We start from the raw sequence: 8353 nt of genomic DNA on the forward strand, positions 1-8353 counted from the left end.
CCCCACAGAAGCACCACTATGCCCACCAGGCCCTGGCAGTAGCACGACTTTTAAAACTTGAGACTTTCAGTGCTACTGCTTATAAAAATTTGTAATAATCAGCTGCTCTCATTCTCCCAGTCAGTGGTTTTGGGGAAGTGTTTCTCTTGTGAAGTCTCTGTTTCTCTCTCCATCTCTCTCTCTCCTCTCTCTCTCTGAAATCAAGGCCCCCTCCCCTCTGCAGCACCTGGGATTCTTTTCTTCCAGGAATCATGTCTCCTCATTTCCTACCTTCTAAAAAATGGCTTCTTTTCTCCCCCTGTTTCTGCAGCTTGTTCTCTCAGCATTCAGATTGATTTCTTGGGTGTTCAGAATGATTTGGTCTTTATCTAGCTGTGTTCCAGGGACAAGGCAAGCTTAGGGTCCCCCTACTGCTCCACCATCTTAACTCCTCTTTGATTTCCTGCAAGGTTAAAGTTACTCTATTTTTAAGGTTACCTGAACATGTCACAAGTCACAAAAATATTTTTAAGATTCTTTAATAGAAAAGTGACTGAAATAGATTGGATCAAAATAAGCTTCACCTTTCATCAGAGACTAGGCATGAGATATTTCCATTCAGATGGAGGATTTTTTTTTTTTTTTGGCTTATATTCACCTGATGAGTGAGATATGAAAATCAGATTTCTAGCTTAGCTAGGGAATTCTATTTTGGAAACCATATTCCTCTCATTTCTATTCAGTAGCACATGGAGTGAAAACAGAAACACTGCAATTAAGTAATCATCCAGTTTCCTCATAAGAACACAGTATGTTTCAGATGATATCAAGAAGACATGATATGCAATCCATAGGACTTAGAAACATAACATACCAGCATAATGTTTTGAAACCCATTGTCAACAATATTTACTAGGCATGGCAAAAGAGGGTGGGTGGTAAGAAAAGCCAAAATTACTGAAAGGGTCTGGTAGCAAACACCTGTAGATTGCAATTTGAAAATAAATTTTCTTGTCATTAAAGAGAAATGAATTTTAAGTAAGCATGTCATTTGCTTAAACATTTCCATTGATTCACTCTTCTGGGTTGCTAGCCAAGAGGTTCTCATTGCACTGTGCATTGTAGCATCTACAGGGCAGAATATAATCATTTGCATTACTAAATTACAGAGAAAATACTAATTAAATTAAGGTGAATTTCTGCTTCTCACACTAGTAGTAAACAGAGAGACGTCTGATTTGGCCAGGTATTCTAAGCCCAAAGAGAGGTGACTAACAATGATATACTTTTCTTAGACACACTTGGAAGGTTCAGATAAATTTAAACTCTGAGTCATCTTGGGGAAATGAATTAGGGTGAGGAGGGAAAAGAGAAAGTAGGGTGACATTGCAATCAGTTGTGCAATGGTGTTTACAAATGTTGGCCTGAATTTAGAGGTTTTGGGAACAGAGTTAAATTATACCAGGCCAGTGCCCTGAATGGCTCTGTGCAGTGAGGCACTTGTCAAGTTCCAGAATGATGCTTCCAAAGCATTCATGGCTTTTCCTACTGAACTAGGTCAGCGGTGTTTGGATATTAAGTTTGGTCTTCATGGATATTAAGCATCCTAAAGTAATATTTGATTTCTCTCTCCATGACATAGTCAAGGGAGTAATAAATTTGAGAATCTGAAGTATCCAGATTATTTTCTGACTTTTCTGAATTTAATAGAATACAGTCAAATACATTTTTACAGCTTTATCTCTAATGCAATTAAAGGTAGTGATTTGAAACCTGCAAATAATGAGCATCTACTATACTTTGTGATTTATATTAATTATCTGATATAATCCTCACTATGTCTCTATGAGATAAGGTTTATTCCTATTATAATTCTTACTGTAAAAATGAGGAATCGGAGAGTTTAATTTATTCACAGTCAGTATGCTAGTAAGTGCATGATTGGGATGATTTAAATTCTGACCTGTCCTACTTCAGAGTATTTTAAAACATATATTGTAACACATTGCTGCTGGGACACTGATCAGCCATTTTTTTAAATAAAAAAATTACAATAGAACAAGGCAGTGTAGAAAGTATTAGACAGGAACACAGGTAGCAACAGTTTTTGAAACTTTTCTTTCAGATGTGTATGTATGTGTGCAGCATGTGTGTAATGATCTAAAATAAAAATGCATTACTTGCTGTATCACAGTAAAAAAGAAGTTTAAAAAATACTGCAGTCCACATTCTCAAATCAAAATAATCCATGGTAATTATAATATGTAAAAAAAGAAACCCCCTAAAATAAAGTACCGTAACTGGAAGATCTGACTGGTAACTTCCTTAGCTTTACAGGCTGTGTGGGCTGCTTTTCATTTTCTCTTTCACTAGATGTATAGGCAGATATCTCTCAGATGACTCTCTGGTTTCTGCAGTTCAGAGCCTGACCAACTACTGTGTGGCACTTAAATGTACACAAGATCTCATTTGATACCAAGTAACACTGAGTTAGAGCTTATACAAATATTAGAGAGAGAATGCAAAATTTAAATATCTTTCCCAAAGTCACCTAACTAGTACAAGACAGAAATAAGAATCAGTTACAGACCCTGTGATGGCCTCTTCTGTCACTTCCATTAGGTGGCATATGGCAGGTGTTCCATGTACACACATTTTTCAGTCTCAGAGCAGAAAAAAAAAAAGGAGTGCTTAAGGAGTGTGTGAGTCTTTCGTGCATCACTAGTGCTGATAACGTGATGGCTTTTCACACTAGTAATAAATATATGTCCTTCTTGATCTGACAACACCAACAGAATAAATTGGCATAATCATTTAATTTAAAACGTATTAAGCAACAATTCTGGAGCCACAAAATTACCAGTTTTTCAGAGAATGAAGAATCCTTCAATAATCTTGACCTTAGTGGGAGTAGGAAGGGGGGGGCAATGAAATTGGATGTATTGTAAATAAGATACTAACTGACAGATAAGGAAACTTAATTCAGCAGTAATATATGATAATGAGGAGCTTTAATAGTTTATTACTCTTTATAAATATTCTCTCCATCTCAGCTCTATGAAACATGATTTGTAAATGTAAGGATAATTTGATTTGGGTGTTCATTTAATTGATTGACCCAAATCCACACACAGGGAAATCAATTGTTTTGTAACTATATGTCTGTTTACTAATCTAGTCAATTTGAGTACAGGCCATGTGAAAGACAATACACAGGGCATCTCTAGAAACATTGTGATGCATAGTTTAATGCTAAATATGTTATAGGCACATATGTAAAAATAATCCAAATGTATATTTATACAGAATGTATTTAACTGGCTAAAATATAATTAGATATACAAACAAGAAATAAATGTGAAAAAATATCATAGCCACCGTGTTTAGGAAACTATTAAGTGAGACAGGCATAAAATAATGTAATTAGCTATAACTCACAAATTCACAAGTGCTTTTGACATGGCTTTTCTAAGAGTAGTAATATAGCATTTAGCTACTACCAGCTTCGTTTCTATTTCTAGGAGCTAGTAACCAGGAGATGGAATGCTACAGGGTTATTGTTGGCAAAAGACCAGGTATTTCAGATGTCTGTACTCACTAGCAGGGCATGAGTTTTATGAGGATAAAAGAGTTGAGAAATTAGCCTCTTCTCTGAGAAAACACTAAATGGCGGATGACGCTGGTGCTGCAGAAGGCCCTGGAGGGCCCTGAAAGGCCACCTGGGCTTCAGCAGAGACGTCGGCAGTGGCATCTGCGACCCAGTCCAGCTATGGTCTGGATTGAGGTTCCCCAGGGCAAGGTTCGGGACAAAGAGTGGGTCCCCATCACCAAGCTGGGCCACCTGGTCAAGGACATGAAGATCAAGTCCACTGGAGGAGATCTCTCTCTTCTCCCTGCTGATCAGGGACTCTGAGATCATTGACTTTTTCCTGGGGGCATCCCTGAAAAACGAGGTTTTGAAGATTATGCCCATGCAAAAGCAGACCCACGCTGGCTGGTGGACCAGGTTTAAGGCATTTGTTGCCATGTGAGATTGCAAGGGACAGGTTGGTCTGGGTGGTAAGTGCTCCAAAAAGATAGCCATTTCCATCCCTGAGGCCATCCTCCTGGCAGTCATCATCCCCATCATCCCCATGCAGTGAGTCTCCTGGGGGAACAAGATCAGGGCAAGGCCCACACTGTCCCATGCAAGGTGGCCAGCCGCTGTGGCTCTGTGCTGGTGTACCTCATCGCTGCCCCCAGAGGCACTGCCCAAGAAGCTACTGATGATGGCCAGAAATGACACCTGCTACACCTCAATCAGAGGCTGCATTACCATGGGGAGTAACTTCACCAAGGCCACTTTTGATGCCATTTCCAAGACCTATAGTTATCTCACCTCCCACCTCTGGAAAGAGACTGTTCACCAAGTCTCTCAATGATGAATTCACTGACCATCTTGTAAGGTCCCTGGCTCCAGCTGTGGTCACTACATAGTTTTATATGAGAAGAATAAAGTGAATTAAAACCCGTTTTTTAAAAAGTTGGGAAATTATGACTCTATGTTATATATAAACTCATATCATAGTTGCAATAATTTATCTATCACCAAGCATCTCGTAATGCAGCTGTAATGTAAGAGAAGACACCTGGATTTAGAGTCAGAAGACTACATTGAAATAAAAGAACTAAAATTTACTAGCTGAGTAACCTTGAAAATTAATTAGGCTTCAATTTCTTCCACTGAAAATTGTAGATGGTAATTCTTTTTTTACGGGAAGTTGTAATGGTAATTTGAGGTTGAATCATATAAAATTGCTGATATTTGATCATTTTTATCTACAAAAATGATAATTTCATTTGGATCAACCTAGTAGTAAGAGTTACATATTTATTGAATCTTCTGTCTTATAGGCACTTTGCTGTTTGACATGTTATAGTAGATTATAATAACTTCATTTTTTTACCCCTCGCTCTATTCGGGCCCTTTGCAATAATCCATTTTTAGTGTCCTCCCATCACTAGTGGGCTGATCTACCCTGTCCCTTGAGTCTGGGCTCAACAACTTGACTTATTTTTGTCAATGGAATGTTAGCATGGGTGAGTGAATGCAGGGGTTTGAAGTGAACTTCAGCAGTGGGGCTTGTCCTCTCTTGCCATGTGAATATGTCCAGGATAGACCACTAGAGAATAAAACACATCTAGACAGAGTTAAGGACTTCCAGTCATTCCAGCCTAGGCCATCCTAGATTAACTGACATACAGCCCGCTCCCACACCTGTTCAGGAGACCAGGCATGATTAGTATAGCCAACCTCTAGCCAACCTCCAGCTATAAACTTTCAGTTATAAACCCCAGAAGATTTGTATCAGTACACCTATTATTGTGGCAATAACTAACAGATACAAATGATTCATTTTATTCACACAACAAATCTTTAGGCACTATTATCATCCTCAGTGGACAAAAGAAAACACTGTGACCCAGAGAAAAGTTCAGTAAACTGTCCAGGCTCAGAACACTGAACACAGTAAATAACAGAGGAGAGGTTTGAAATTAGGGAGTCTGGCTTCAGAGGCCATATTCTAACCAGCATACTGAATGGCTTTGTTCTTGTGAAGATGAAATGAGATTATTTTTTTTTCAAAGTGCTTTGTCAATGCTAAAGCACACTAAAAATATAAGTCATTATTATGAAGCTGCAACTCCTTTTCAAAGATGCTGTAAAATTTCAACTTTTTCTTTGTCTCATAAAAAAAGAAACCCCAGGCAAGCACAAGATGATTTAAAATGCACTGTTCTTTCATATGCCAGTTACACAGGGAAAACTGATAAATGGTGAAATTTAACATGCCACCTTCCTTCCAAATCGGTGATAGACCGCTGCTGTTTGCTAGGCAACTACCAAGTAAACAGAAAAATAAAGCTATGGTTTTCTTGGCAAGTGTCATTAAAAATAGATTAAGTTTACAGTAAATGCAATCTGTAGCATAGTTCATACAAAAAACCTGAAGGGGAAATGAAGGCATTAATAACATATTTCTTAATTTTATGAAGCGTTACACACATCAGTCCACTGAACCAAAATAACCTAGGGAAATAGCAGTGAAACAGGCATTTATTCCTCAGCTTCAAGGAGGCATGCAAATACAAATGGTGCAAAACAAGAAGCTGATTATTCCTGGAAATTGGAATAAACATAAAAAAGAAAAGTCTGGAGATGCTAATAGGCATTAAGTTTATGAGGTGTGACTTTATTTACATGGACGATTCTCTATGGGCATGAATTTTTAAAATTCCATTTGATTTTTCATTTTTATGTATGTCAACCCCCAAATTATTATTTTCTTCAAAAAATACAACTAGAATGTTATACTGGGTGAAATGAATAATGGGGAGAACTGAAGAGAAATAGGAAGAGGGACATCTTGATTTGGGAGGCTTTTGTCTGCAAGAGTCTTTTTTTTAATAAAACACAGAAATGACACTTTTAAAAAGAAAGAAAGAAAATGTGAACTTGGAAGAACAGAGAAGAAAAAAGGAAAAAGAACCAAAAAAATAGATTAAACATAACAGGAAAAGAGAGTTCTCCAGAAAGCATAACTAAAGACTTAAATGATTTATACAAAGCCTATTGCTTTATCAACGTCTCCAAAAAAATCCTAGGCTTGATTTAGCTATTTCCTATTTTAACCATTTGTTTCTCTGTTAATTGTCACCTGTTTTTCTCTGTCCTCTGAAATAGGAAAGAGGAAAGAGGGAGAACACTCAGAAGAGTTTTGCTCTTGAGTGTCCTTCTCTGGTGTTCAGTTTTCAACACAAACTATTCAATCAGTCATTCATTCACTTCTACATTAACTAACAAACATCTACTGAGAGAAATGATAAGTCCTCATTAAGGGACGGGCATATACAAAGTAGGCTGAGAGAAAACTCACCCTGCTTAATATGGATTTGGATAGCACTTTTTTCCCCCTAATCCCTACACCTTCGTGACCTCCCATTTCAAGTGAAGTTCTGAGTCTCTTCATAATGTACTTGATCAGATGATGTCACTTTGTAAAATTCCTGCTGAATTTTACCTTATTGTCATTGCTTCAGTGTCCTAGCCTGTCAATAATCTTCAATCCTGACAGTTTAAACATACAATGCTATATGCCAATATTTATGTATTCTTAAAAGTCATTGACAAAATTTCCCACAGGCCAGATGACTAAAGAAAAAAAAAAAGCCTGAAAAAATTGGCACTCTATTACATGGCTGCTGGGCATATAAATTGATACTACTGCTTTGGAAAACTGCTTGATTATTAAGTTGAACATGTGAATCCTTAATAACCCATCAATTATATTCCAAATTATAAATACACAACAGAAGTGTGTGCACAGTTTATCAAGGGATCTGGACAAGAATAATCATACCATCAATATTTGTAATAGTCCACCCTGAGAGCAAACTATATGTCCAGCCACAGTAGACTGGATAAATAAATTGTGGCATCTTCATATAAAGGAATACTATAAGGCAGTGAGACGGGCAAACTCAGTTTACGTGCAACATGGATAAATATCAAGGATATATGTCGAACGAACTAAGACAGAAACAAAACAACTACTGTGTATGCCCATTTTCCTGAATTCAAAAAGCAGACTAAATAAAACTGTAATGTATCAGATGAATAGTTATGTAGTCAAGCTATTTAAAAAAAAAAAAAAAGGAAACAAGGAAATGATTATCTCTAGGGTGAGGGAAAGTGGGAAGAAAGTGATGAAAGAAGCATGACAATTTCTGGCTTTTGATCTTGGTTATGGTTATATGGATGTTCACTCCGTGATAAATTACTGAGCTCTGCATATGTATTTGTACACTTTTGCATGTGTTTTCTTTCACAATAAAAACAGATTTAAAAACAACCAAACAATATTAATTAGAACATCATGTATGGAAGCACCCTGATTATCTTCTGTTTTATCTAAATTCCTTTAGCCTAAGCTACCATTAAACATTGTGCTTTTTTTTTAAATCGTTGCTTATAGAGACCATATCTTTCAAATAAACTACTTAAAGTCTTATCTAATACTTTCACCATTATTATTTTGTGAATAAGGACATATTAGCTTGGAATTGCTAGGCTGGAAATATATCTCAGAAGATAGATAGATAAGTCTCCTAAAATTAAAGACACTGAAAAATAATAACTAGGATATATGGCAACTCTTCTTAAATCTCCAATATTTTAATCATAAGTAAGAGCTAATTCTGAGGTGAAAGTCTTTTAATCACTTACAAATAAGTAATAACCATATTTCCTTAATCCTAAAACATATTTCCTCACACCTATGAAATCAGAGTGCATCTTGTAATCAACTGCATCCTCAGTCTTTGTCAGCCTCGA

At 36.8% G+C, this 8353-nt stretch overlaps 1 pseudogene; it reads left to right on the plus strand.

Moving 5' to 3' along the window:
- Positions 1-3645: 3645 nt before the first annotated feature.
- LOC106987837 (40S ribosomal protein S2-like) lies at positions 3646-4455 on the plus strand (annotated as a pseudogene).
- Positions 4456-8353: the final 3898 nt, after the last annotated feature.

This window comes from Acinonyx jubatus, chromosome X, assembly GCF_027475565.1.
Source record: "Acinonyx jubatus isolate Ajub_Pintada_27869175 chromosome X, VMU_Ajub_asm_v1.0, whole genome shotgun sequence".
Taxonomy (NCBI): domain Eukaryota; kingdom Metazoa; phylum Chordata; class Mammalia; order Carnivora; family Felidae; genus Acinonyx; species Acinonyx jubatus.